General features: G+C 48.5%; 1 protein-coding gene across 1 annotated transcript in view; it reads right to left on the reverse strand.

The window, feature by feature from the left end:
- Positions 1-13,783, reverse strand: part of DGKZ (diacylglycerol kinase zeta) — a 759,825-nt gene that overhangs the window by 639,872 nt on the left and 106,170 nt on the right. The window lies entirely within an intron of this gene.

Raw genomic sequence — 13,783 nt, forward strand, 5'->3', positions numbered from 1 at the left:
AGTGTGGCTCACTAATCAGAAGAGCTAGCCATTGGGTTCCACTACAGGCCCATCATAGTGTGGTCACTAATCACAAGAGACACCCATTGGGTTTCACTACAGCCCTAGCACTGTGTGGATCACTAATCACGAGAGACACTCATTGGGTTTCACTACAGGCCCAGCATAGTGTGGCTCACTAATCAGAAGAGCTCGCTATTGGGTTCCACTACAGGCCCAGCATAGTGTGGATCACTAATCACAAGAGACACCCATTGGGCTTCACTACAGCCCTAGCACCGTGTGGGTCACTAATCACAAGAGACAGCCATCAGGTTTCACTACAACCCCTGCATTGTGTAGATCACTAATCACAAGAGCCACCCATTGGGTTTCACTGCGGCCCCAGCACTGTGTGAATCACTAATCACGAGAGCCACTCATTGGGTTTCACTACAGCCCCTGCACTGTGTGGACCACTAATCACAAGAGCCACCCATTGGGTTTCACTACAGCCCCAGCACTGTGTGGATCACTAATCACAAGAGACAACCATCAAGTTTCACTACAGCCCCTGCACTGTGTGGATCACTAATCACAAGAGCCACCCATTGGGTTTCACTGCGGCCCCAGCACTGTGTGGATCACTAATCACAAGAGCCACGCATTGGGTTTCACTACAGCCCTAGCACTGTGTGGACCACTAATCACAAGAGCCACCCATTGGGTTTCACTACAGCCATAACACTGTGTGGATCACTAATCACAAATAAAAGTCATTTGAAGGAAACAAACCACACCCAGGTCTGAAACCTATGGATCTGTGGATCCACACCCTTTTCAGGAACATGAGTGAATGAGGGGGACGCAAACTGCCGCACACTGTTCCAGTTCCAAGGAAAGGAGCATTCTACAGAGAACTCGAAGGACTACTGTGTGGTATCTGCATGACGGCCAGTTTCACAAGGGTGAGGGGACTTCACCTGAAGCCTGCACTTTCTGCTGGAAGAGCAGAGGGTCTACCTAGCACCTAGAATCCTTACTGTCTGCTGAGAGAAGAAAGGAGTGTACTTTGCTCTGTAGAAGGAGACACTGTCCTAGGAAGAGAAGCCGAGCTTGCTTGTGGGTTGAGGAACAACCAGAGGAGGCAGACATCTAAAAGGGAATTAAGCCAGGAACTACCCATGCGTGCAGGGGTCCCATGGTCTCCTCCACCGGTTCCTGCTATGAACTGCACGAAGAGAGTGAACTGCCAAGCATCACTGCATGAACTGCATCTTGATGTGTCCCAGAGACTGGTGCTGCCAACATCAGAGAAGGACTGCTAATGAAGATCAGTCTGAGCAGGTGACTGAGTCCCTCCACTCAGAAACAGACGAGGAGCCCTCAGATGAGGAACTCATGCTGGAAAGGTTGGCCAGGAGTTTAAACTTAGAAGCTCAACTTCTGGACATAAAAAGACAAAAGAAAGAGATGGGCCTAGGACATATTCTGGTGGCAGCAATTTTGTAATGAGGGAGGGAGAAGATTCCCTGGATCCCAAGCTTCCCAGCGGGATCACCCCTAAATATTCAGAGGGTGATTATTGAAACTTGACAAAAAGATCTGGGCTCCTCTTTTGTGGGGACTATTCTCGGGCGTTACCACTCGTATCTGTGTCACACTCACTAGTTGGTGCAAATACACTCTCACTCCTTCCTTTCCTACTTTTCCTTTAAGGCATTTTCCCCTTCCTCATTGGATCAAGGTACACCATGTGACAAGGGGAGAACTACATAGGGAACACCTGAAGCAACCTCGAGTTGTTTGGTTTTATTGAACTTCAAGTCCTGAATCCTTGCTGCTGGAGAACGCTGTTCCCACTTTCTTTCCTTCCCCTCATGATCCCACAGTGCACGGCCGCCGTCGCAACAACGCAACGCCCAAGTACCGCAGAAGCGGTTCCCTTCCCTTTCTTGGTTTTACCACGGTGCACGTCCGCCGCCGTGACAACGCACCCTCTGCTGCGTCATTATGACCCACGTACAACCTAGTGTCCTGAGTACTCCCTCCGCTGTGCCATTACTGACCTAGCTACAACACAGTGTCTGCTGCGTCATTACAACCCAGGTACAACATGGTGTCCTCAGTACTCCCTCCGCTGCGCTATTATCCATTGAGGAGAGGATGTAGCCTTATAGCTAGAGCATTCGACCTCGAAGCTGGGGAAATGGGTTCAAGCCTCGGCAACAACGCTAAACATCATGTGATTCTGGGCAAGTCACTTAATCTCCCCGTGCCTATCAAAAATGAATGTGTTCATCTGTATTGAAACTGGTGCTCATGTAAAGCGCTCTGATACCTGATTTCTCTGGTCTAGTTTGCGGTATATAAAACTCTACAAAAAAATAAATATATTACGACCCAGATACAACATAGTGTCCTGAGTACTCCCTCCGCTGCGCCATTATTGACCCAGCTACAACATAGTGTCCTGAGTACTCCCTCCGCTGTGCTAATATTGCTCCAGGTACAACGTAGTGTCATGAGTACTCCCTCCAATAGCTCCAGGTACAACATAGTGTTATGAGTACTCCCTCCGCGGTGCCATTACTGACCCAAGGACAACATAGTGTCATGAGTACTCCCTCCGCTGAGCTATTATTGCTCCAGGTACAACATAGTGTCATGAGTACTCCCTCCGCTGAGCTATTATTGCTCCAGGTACAACATAGCGTCCTGAGTACTCCCTCCGCTGTGCTAATATTGCTCCAGGTACAACGTAGTGTCATGAGTACTCCCTCCAATAGCTCCAGGTACAACATAGTGTCATGAGTACTCCCTCCGCGGTGCCATTACTGACCCAAGGACAACATAGTGTCCTGAGTACTCCCTCCGCTGTGCTAATATTGCTCCAGGTACAACGTAGTGTCATGAGTACTCCCTCCGCTGAGCTATTATTGCTCGAGGTACAACATAGTGTCATGAGTACTCCCTCCGCAGTGTCATTACTGACCCAAGGACAACATAGTGTCATGAGTACTCCCTCCGCTGAGCTATTATTGCTCCAGGTACAACATAGTGTCATGAGTACTCCCTCCGCAGTGTCATTACTGACCCAAGGACAACATAGTGTCATGAGTACTCCCTCCGCTGTTTTATTATGACCCAGGTACAACATAGTGTCCTAAGTACTCCCAGCGCTGCGCCATTACTGACCCAGCTACAACATAGTATCTTGAGTACTCCCTCTGCTGTGCTATTATTGCTACAGGTACAACATAGTGTCCTGAGTACTCCCTTTACTGCGCCATTATTGACCGAAGGACAACATAGTGTCCTAAGTACTCCCTGCACTATGCTATTATCGCTCCAGATACAACGTAGTGTCATGAGTACACTCTCTGCTGCGTCATTACGACCCAGGTACAATATCGTGTCATGAGAACTCTCTCCGCTGTTCCAACACTGACCCAAGGACAACATAGTGTCATGAGTACTCCCTCCACTGTTTCATTACAACCCAGGTACAACATAGTGTCCTGAGTACTCCCTGTGCTGCGGCATTACTTGCCCAGCTACAACATAGTGTCATGAGTACTCTCTCCGCTGAGCTATTATTGCTCTAGGTACAACATAGTGTCCTTAGTACTTCCTCCACTGCGCCATTATTGACCCATGGACAACATAGTGTCATGAGTACTCCCTCCGCTGTGCTATTATTGCTCCAGGTACAACATAGAGTCATGAGTACACGCTCTGCTGCGTCATTAAGTCCCAGGCACAACATAGTGTCTTGAGAACTTTCTCCGCTGTGCTATTACTGACCCAAAGATAACATAGTGTCATGAGTACTCCCACCGCTGAACCATTACTGTGCCACAGACAACATAGTGTCCTAAGTACTCCCTCTGCTGCGTCAGTATGACCCAGCTACAACATAGTGTCATGAGTACTCCCTCCGCTGTGCTATTATTGCTCCAGGTACAACGTAGTGTCATGAGTACACCCTCTGTTGCTTCATTATGACCCAGGTACAACTTAGTGTCTTGAGTACACTCTCCGCTGTGCCATTACTGACCCAAGGACAACAGAGTGTCCTGAGTACTCCCTCCGCTGTGCTAATATTTCTCCAGGTACAACATAGTGTCACGAGTACACCCTCTGTTGCGTCCTTACGACCCAGGTACAACATAGTGTCATGAGCACTCCGTCCGCTGCGCCATTACTGACCCAAGGACAACATAGTTTCATGAGTACTCCTCCGCAGCGCAATTTCTGAGCCACAGACAACATAGTGTCCTGAGAGCTCCCTCAGCTGCGTCATTATGACCCAGGTACAACATAGTGTCCTGAGTACTCCCTCCGCTGTGCTAATATTGCTCCAGGTACAACGTAGTGTCATGAGTACTCCCTCCGCTGAGCTATTATTGCTCGAGGTACAACATAGTGTCATGAGTACTCCCTCCGCAGTGTCATTACTGACCCAAGGACAACATAGTGTCATGAGTACTCCCTCCGCTGAGCTATTATTGCTCCAGGTACAACATAGTGTCATGAGTACTCCCTCCGCAGTGTCATTACTGACCCAAGGACAACATAGTGTCATGAGTACTCCCTCCGCTGTTTTATTATGACCCAGGTACAACATAGTGTCCTAAGTACTCCCAGCGCTGCGCCATTACTGACCCAGCTACAACATAGTATCTTGAGTACTCCCTCTGCTGTGCTATTATTGCTACAGGTACAACATAGTGTCCTGAGTACTCCCTTTACTGCGCCATTATTGACCGAAGGACAACATAGTGTCCTAAGTACTCCCTGCACTATGCTATTATCGCTCCAGATACAACGTAGTGTCATGAGTACACTCTCTGCTGCGTCATTACGACCCAGGTACAATATCGTGTCATGAGAACTCTCTCCGCTGTTCCAACACTGACCCAAGGACAACATAGTGTCATGAGTACTCCCTCCACTGTTTCATTACGACCCAGGTACAACATAGTGTCCTGAGTACTCCCTGTGCTGCGGCATTACTTGCCCAGCTACAACATAGTGTCATGAGTACTCTCTCCGCTGAGCTATTATTGCTCTAGGTACAACATAGTGTCCTTAGTACTTCCTCCACTGCGCCATTATTGACCCATGGACAACATAGTGTCATGAGTACTCCCTCCGCTGTGCTATTATTGCTCCAGGTACAACATAGAGTCATGAGTACACGCTCTGCTGCGTCATTAAGTCCCAGGCACAACATAGTGTCTTGAGAACTTTCTCCGCTGTGCTATTACTGACCCAAAGATAACATAGTGTCATGAGTACTCCCACCGCTGAACCATTACTGTGCCACAGACAACATAGTGTCCTAAGTACTCCCTCTGCTGCGTCAGTATGACCCAGCTACAACATAGTGTCATGAGTACTCCCTCCGCTGTGCTATTATTGCTCCAGGTACAACGTAGTGTCATGAGTACACCCTCTGTTGCTTCATTATGACCCAGGTACAACTTAGTGTCTTGAGTACACTCTCCGCTGTGCCATTACTGACCCAAGGACAACAGAGTGTCCTGAGTACTCCCTCCGCTGTGCTAATATTGCTCCAGGTACAACATAGTGTCACGAGTACACCCTCTGTTGCGTCCTTACGACCCAGGTACAACATAGTGTCATGAGTACTCCGTCCGCTGCGCCATTACTGACCCAAGGACAACATAGTTTCATGAGTACTCCTCCGCAGCGCAATTTCTGAGCCACAGACAACATAGTGTCCTGAGAGCTCCCTCAGCTGCGTCATTATGACCCAGGTACAACATAGTGTCCTGAGTACTCCCTCCGCTGTGCTAATATTGCTCCAGGTACAACATAGTGTCATGAGTACACCCTCTCTTGCGTCATTACGACCCAGGTACAACATAGTGTCTTGAGTACTCTCTCCAATGTGCCATTACAGACGCAAGGACAACATAGTTTCATGAGTACTCCCCCGCAGCGCAATTTCTGAGCCACAGACAACATAGTGTCCTGAGAGCTCCCTCAGCTGCATCATTATGACCCAGGTACAACATAGTGTCCTGAGTACTCCCTCCGCTGTGCTAATATTGCTCCAGGTACAACATAGTGTCATGAGTACACCCTCTCTTGCGTCATTACGACCCAGGTACAACATAGTGTCTTGAGTACTCTCTCCAATGTGCCATTACAGACCCAGGTACAACATAGTTTCCCGAGTACTCCCTCTGCTGTGCCATTACTGACCTAGCTACAACATAGTGTCATGAGTACTCTTCTGCTGCGTCATTACAACCCAGGAACAACATGGTGTCCTCAGTACTCCCTCCGCTGCGCTATTATCTATTGGGGAGAGGATGTAGCCTTATGGCTAGAGCATTCGACCTCGAAGCTGGGCAACAGGGTTCAAGCCTCGGCAACAACGCTAAACATCATGTGATTCTGGGCAAGTCACTTAATCTCCCCGTGCCTACTAAAAATGAATGTGTTCATCTGTATTGAAACTGGTGCTCATGTAAAGCGCTCTGATACCTGATTTCTCTGGTCTAGTTTGCGGTATATAAAACTCTACAAAAAAATAAATATATTACGACCCAGACACAACATAGTGTCCTGAGTACTCCCTCCGCTGCACCATTACTGACCCAGCTACAACATAGTGTCCTGAGTACTCCCTCCGCTGCGCTATTACTGACCCAGGGACAAAATGCTGTCAATCAATAAATTATTTATTCGGTTTAAGCATTTTAAACCATAAAAGTACATGATAAAAATTTGAATAAAATGTATGATAATACAGAACAATATGCATTATACACTTTAGAAACTGATCCACCGTTATCATAAAAAGAATACATTTAAAAAGACACATATCAAACAGATTTTAAAATACAGATATAGACTCATGGACAAGTTAAAATTCTAATGCAGACATTGACTTACGAGCCAACACTGCGAATTTCAGAAACAAGATGAAACAAGTAATAATGGCCTCATCATCCAATCGAAGTCGCACATCAATAGATTCTCTGAAATTACTAAATTGACGCTTCTTGATCAGAGGGAGAAGGATTTAGTGTATATAAGATAAACACTACAAAAAAATTGAAAGTGCAGCATCGATTGGCCGGATTTCCCAGGACAGGGACGGGTGTCTAAGTTAGCTTGGAATCCTAAAGAGAAGTTCAGTAAGTTTTTTTTAGCGCCTTCTCGAAAACAGAAGAGTGAACTGCGCTCCCAATCACTTGTATCGCCAATCAAGTAACTTTGGGGCGAGCAAATCCGTCCCTGACCTTCCTACTTAGATAGTCCGATACTCTTGATTTTGCTAACTCCCTCTTTATTCTCTCTTCCTGCACATGCTGGCACCAAAACGCCTGCAGCTGTTTCTTAGTGACAGAACAAGGGCCCTCAGAATTTTCAAATACTTGGTTAAAACCAATCATGCGCAGACAAGATTCGATGTACCTTATCCAAGGGATTTTTCTACCATTATCGCATGCCAGGCAATCTTTTATGATGTCTTTTGTAAGTGCTCCCTCTGTATTTTGCCAAATGGCATACCAGAAAAGCAGGGGGCGGGCACGGATATAATCTTCAACAAAGGGGAGACCCAGCTCATTGTGGCAGATAAAACCAGAGCTAGAGACCGGTGCTCTCGGCATCTCCCTGCGGAATCTATTTTCCTCTAATTGTACTGAGAGACAGCTCTCAGTCCCCCAAACCACAGCCCCATGAGTCGCAGATGGCAGACACTGCGATCTATAAATCTGCAGTAAGGGAATTAAAACATTCCCGTTCTTAGGGCGTGGCAAGCTGACTAATGAACCTATGGCTCTAGACAATTTGTTCCCACTATAAACTATGTGTGTTTTCCAAGAGCCACTATCGTTAAAAGTCGTGCCTCGATAGGTAAAAGTGCCTGTGCTCAGTAATCTTTCTTCGCCTGCGTTCAGCGAGGGTGTTTTATATCTCTTAGGGCCACAGGACATGATAAAAGATTTAGTAAAATTCATCTGTCTAATGATGCCATAAATGCAACAAAGCCGTTCACTCAAAGAGAAAGAGCCTTTGGTGTGCGGGCCATCAGCACAGCGTCATCTGCGTACAACACAGCAGGTAGCAGCGAGCTTCTAATCGAGGGAACATCAGTGGTAACCGTAGTTAAAAAGCAGTGGAGATTATTTATATATAAAATAAATAAAAGTGGGGCTAAAACACAACTTGTCTCGCACCTCTCGTAATACTGACATCTTTTGAGACCTCACCATTGATGTTTATCCATACTCTGGCTTTCACTCCTCTCTGCAAATACGCTAGAAAATGAACTAGTGCTTCGTCTAGGCCAAGAGAAATTAAAATAGACCATAGCGTGGACCGGTTAACTCTATCAAACGCTGTTGATAGGTCCCTACAAGCTAGGAACATATGGGAGCCTTTTGCCACAGTATACTTTTCTATAATTCATTTGAGGTTTAGGCACTGGTCTATAGTACCCACTTTTGGTCTAAAGCCATACTGGCTGGGGTGCAATATTGCTTTTTCATGTGCCCAGTCATTTATACGTTTATATAAAACTCTGCCGAATATTTTTTGAGTGGTCTCTTTAAAGAGATAGGTCTGTAACAACTGGGCAAAAATCGGGACTATGATCGATGTGGACCAGGATTCTGGGATGGGGGCAGTGGCGAGGCTATTGAGGACGTTCAGTAATAATGGAGCCCAAAATGTCGGGTTATATTTAAAAAGGTCTATAGGCACTCCGTCAGGGCCTGGTGCTTTGCCCCCGGCACTCTGTTGTAGTGCCTCCTCGACCTCCTCCAGGACAATTGAATTAAACTAAAATCCGGATCCAGGAGGGTATCTACAGTTAAGTTAGCCTGGTCGTAAATTTTGGAATAATGATTCTCCCAGTCTTGGCTAAAGATATAACAACCAATCTTTGGGCCGATACAGTTAGGTTGTTTCATCTGTTTAACTGAGGCCCAGCAAAGATTACTATTCCTCCCGGTTGCAGCTAAGTGATTCCCATTGTTGTGTCTTCAGTTCAGTTTTTCTTACGTGCAATACCTGCTTGTATTGTTTGCGTGCTTCGGCTACAGCTACGGGGTTCTTAGGTATGAACTCGAGGGTACATCGCAAATGGTTGTTAGCACGCGAACAGTCCTGATTAAACCACCGCGGGCTACTGGTACACTGTAGGTTTGGGGCCGTGAGCTCTTCTTTTATTGCGTTACAGAGATCTATAAAGGGAACTACTGCGGCATTACTAGTATCAGTCTTCGTCAGGCATGCCTCTACCAGGGGGTCGTTTCCCACTATTACCTTTGGGAAAAGGCGTTCTGGTGCTACAGATCTCCAGTTTAGTCTTAAACCATCTGTTGAGGGATCAAGATGTTGCACCCCAATAACTTTATTGTACTTTGGCCTAGGGGCCATCATTAAATGGGCTTCATTAGGATTATGTTCGCTGAAACTAGAGGGAATCACATTACCATACGATGTATAATCTGTAAGGAAAGAAGATATAACGATGTAGTCAATAGTGGAGCCAGGGAACATGCAGTGTCAGGAGTACTCCACCCGCTGCGCTATTACTGACCCAGAGACAACATGGTGCCATGAGTACTCCACCCGCTGCGCTATTACTGACCCAGAGACAACATGGTGCCATGAGTACTCCCGCCCTTGTTCCGGTACTCTCCCAATGCGCAGTATGGAGTTAGAAGCTCTCTCTCCACTGTGGCATTACTGACCCACAACACAACATTGCGTTACAAGTACTCTCTTCCCTGTGCCAGTATTAGTCCAAAGCAGACCATAGTGTTACAAGTGCTCCCTCCACTGAGTCGGTTCTGACTCAAGACACAAGTTGGCATTACAAGCCCTCTCTCTGCTGTGCCAGTAGTGGGCACTACACAAGAGGGTGTAACAAGCACTCACTCCACTGTGGCAGTACTGACCCAAGACACAGCATGGCATTGCAAGCACTCTCTCCACTGTACCAGTACTGGCCCAAGGCACAGCATGGCATTTCAAGAACTCACACAGCTGTGCCAGTACTGGACCAAGGCACAGCAAGGCATTGCAAGCACTCTCTCCACTGTGCCAGTACTGTCCCATGGCACAGAATGGTATTTCAAGCACTCTCTCCACTGTGCCAGTAATGGCCCAAGGCACAGCATGGCATTTCAAGCACTCTCTCCACTGTGCCACTACTGATCCATGACACAGCATGGCATTGCAAGCACTCACTCTGTACCAGTACTGTCCTAAGGCACAGCATGGTATTTCAAGCACTCACATAGCTGTGCCACTACTGGCCCAAGGCACAGCATTGCATTTCAAGTGCACTCTCCACTGTGCCAGTACTGGCCCAAGGCACAACATGGCATTTCAAGCACCCTCTCCACTGTGCCAGTACTGGTCCAAGACAGAGCATGCCATTGCAAGCACTCATACAGCTGTGCAAGTACTGGTCCAAGGCAGAGCATGGCATTACACCCACCCAGACAGCTGTGCCAGTACTGGTCCAAGGCAGAGCAATGCGTTACACCCACCCACACAGCTGTGCCAGTACTGGCCAAAGCACCAGATGGCGTTGCAAGCACTAACACAGCTGCGGCAGTACTGGTCCAAGGCACAGCATGGCATTTCAAGCACTCTCTCTACTGTGCCAGTACTGGCCCAAGGCACAGCATGGCATTTCAAGCACTCTCTCCACTGTGCCAGTACTGGTCCAAGGAAGAGCATGGCATCTCAAACACCCACACAGCTGTGCCAGCACTGGTTCAAGGCAAAGCATGGCATTACGCCCACCCAGACTGCTGTGCCCGTATAGGCCAAGGCACAGTATGGCATTGCAAGCACTCACACTGCTGTGACAGTGCTGGCCCAAGGCACAGCATTGTGCAAAGGGCAATCTTCTCTGTGTGCCGCACAGAGGGTGCAGTGTGGCTCCATTGTAGAGATACGAAAAGTTCACAACACTTGATTTGATTTGATTTGAAGTATTATTTGTAAAGCGCGCGAATGCACACTCAACTGAGATCGTAAGCAGTCATGTTTACAACATGAAACTGAATGAGAAGCTTGCAATCTTCCAACAGATGCTTCACTTAAGGTAGCATTCGGTCATTGGTTCATACGTCATCACATAAATCAGGAAAGGCCGTTATGATTGGTTAGTCCAATGTGGATGGGAGAGGGAGAAAGCAGCAGAGGCGAGTGAAGAAAAGACAGCAATAACTTAGAGACATAGAGAGAGACTGGTGCAGAGAGAGAGAGAGAGAGAGAGAGAGAGGTGGACGCGAGAGAGAGGTGGGTGAGACAGGAGGCAGACCTTGTACAGCGAGGGTAGAGGCAAGGGAGAAAAGAGGGATAGAGTAGGAGAGAGACGAACAAGAGAGGAGGTTAGAGATAGCTGGGATAGAGAAGGCCAGACTAGGAAAGAGAGGATAAAGAAGAGAGCATAAAGAGAGTGCAGAGACAGATGGGAGAGGGGGTACTAGTGGAAGAGAGAGGGGGTAGAGAGAGCTGGGACAGAGAGAGTCAGTCTAGGAGAGAGAGGGTAGCATGAAGGCAGTGCAGAGACAGAGGAGAGAGAGGAGAAGAGAGAGGGGGAGAGACAGCTGGGACAGAGAGAGTCAGTCTAGGAGAGAGAGGGTAGCATGAAGGGAGTGCAGAGACAGACGAGAGATAGGAGAAGAGAGAGAGGGGTAGAGACAGCTGGGACAGAGCAGACCAGCCTAGGAGAGCGAGGGTGAAGAAGAGCGCATGAAGAGAGTGCAGAGACAGAAGAGAGAGAGGAAAAGAGAGAGGGGGTAGCATGAAGGCAGTGCAGAGACAGAGGAGAGGGAGGAGAAGAGAGAGGGGGAGAGACAGCTGGGACAGAGAGGGCCAGACAAGGAGAGAGAGGGTAAAGAAGAGCGCATGAAGACAGTGCAGAGACAGAAGAGACAGGAGTAGAGAGGGGGGGGGTAGAGACAGCTGGGACAGAGAAGGCCAGCCTAGGAGAGAGAGGGTGAAGAAGAGAGCATGAAGGGAGTGCAGAGACAGAAGAGACAGGAGTAGAGGGGGGGGGGGTAGAGACAGCTGGGACAGAGAGAGTCAGTCTAGGAGAGAGAGGGTAGCATGAAGGGAGTGCAGAGACAGAAGAGAGATAGGAGAAGAGACAGAGGGGTAGAGACAGCTGGGACAGAGAAGACCAGCCTAGGAGAGAGAGGGTGAAGAAGAGAGCATGAAGGGAGTGCAGAGACAGAAGAGACAGGAGTAGAGGGGGGGGGTAGAGACAGCTGGGACAGAGAAGGCCAGCCTAGGAGAGAGAGGGTAAAGAAGAGAGCATGAAGAGAGTGCAGAGACAGAAGAGAGAGAGGAAAAGAGAGAGGGATAGAGACAGCTGGGACAGAGAAGGCCAGCCTAGGAGAGAGGGGGTAAAAAAGAGAGCATGAAGAGAGTGCAGAGACAGAAGAGAGAGAGGAAAAGAGAGAGGGGTAGAGACAGCTAGGACAGAGAAGGCCAGCCTAGGAGAGAGGGGGTAAAGAAGAGAGCATGAAGGGAGTGCAGAGACAGAAGAGAGAGAGGAAAAGAGAGAGGGGGTAGAGAGAGCTGAGACAGAGAGGGCCAGCCTAGGAGAGCGAGGGTGAAGAAGAGAGCATGAAGAGAGTGCAGAGACAGGTGGGAGAGGGGGTAGAGAGAGCTGGGACAGAGAGAGTCAGTCTAGGAGAGAGAGGGTAGCATGAAGGCAGTGCAGAGACGGAGAAGAGAGAGGAGGAGAGACAGCTGGGACAGAGAGGGCCAGGCAAGGAGAGAGAGGGTAAAGAAGAGAGCATGAAGAGAGTGCAGAGACAGGTGGGAGAGGGGGTAGAGAGAGCTGGGACAGAGAGGGCCAGGCAAGGAGAGAGAGGGTAAAGAAGAGAGCATGAAGGGAGTCCAGGGAGAGCAAGAGGAAGAAATGGGAAAGAGAAGATATATTTAGGGATCAGGACAATGAAAGAACCGAGCTCAGAGAGGAAAGGACTAAGTTACGGTGGACAGTGGTAAAAGAGCAGTGAGAAGACAGAGAGGAGTTCATAGAGCAATTAAAGTACAAGATGGAACGGAGAGGAAGAGGCGGGAAGGTAATGATAAAAAATAAATTAAGTGTGGGGGTAGAGAAAGAGAATGAAATACCTGTAAGAAAACAAGAAAGTGTGGAAAGGAGGGTGGAACACAGCAAAAAGAAGAGCAGGAAAGAACTGGCACAAGAGGAATGGGAGAAGGAAGAAGCAGGCATCAACAGGCCTGAAGTGGCAGGAGCAGGCATCACCAGGCAGGAGCAGGCACCAACAGTCATGATTAGGTGGAGCAGGCAGGCAGGAAGAGGTAGGAGTGCATGAAGAAGCAGGAGCAGGCATCACCAGGCAGGAGCAGGCCCCAACAGTCATGGGGAGGGGGAGCAGGCAGTCAGGAAGAGGCAGGAGTGCACGAAGAGGCATGAGGAGGCATCTGAAGGCAGGAGCAGGCACCAACAGTCATGATGAGGTGAAGCAGGCATCAGCAGGCAGGAGGCAGGAGCAGGCATGAACAGGCAGGAGCTGGCATCAACAGTCATGATGAGGTGGAGAAGGCATCAGCAGGCAGGAGTGCAAGAAGAGGCAGGGGCAGGCACCAACAATCATGATGAGGTGGAGCAGGCATCAGCAGGCAGGAAGAGGCAGGAGCAGGCATGAAGAGGCAGGAGCCGGCATCAACAAGCATGGAGAGGCAAGAGTAGGCATCTGTAGGTAGAAGCAGGCACCAACAGGCAGGAAGAAGCAGGAGCAGGCAGATAAAT

This window comes from Triturus cristatus, chromosome 3_1, assembly GCF_964204655.1.
Source record: "Triturus cristatus chromosome 3_1, aTriCri1.1, whole genome shotgun sequence".
In the NCBI taxonomy this organism is placed as follows: domain Eukaryota; kingdom Metazoa; phylum Chordata; class Amphibia; order Caudata; family Salamandridae; genus Triturus; species Triturus cristatus.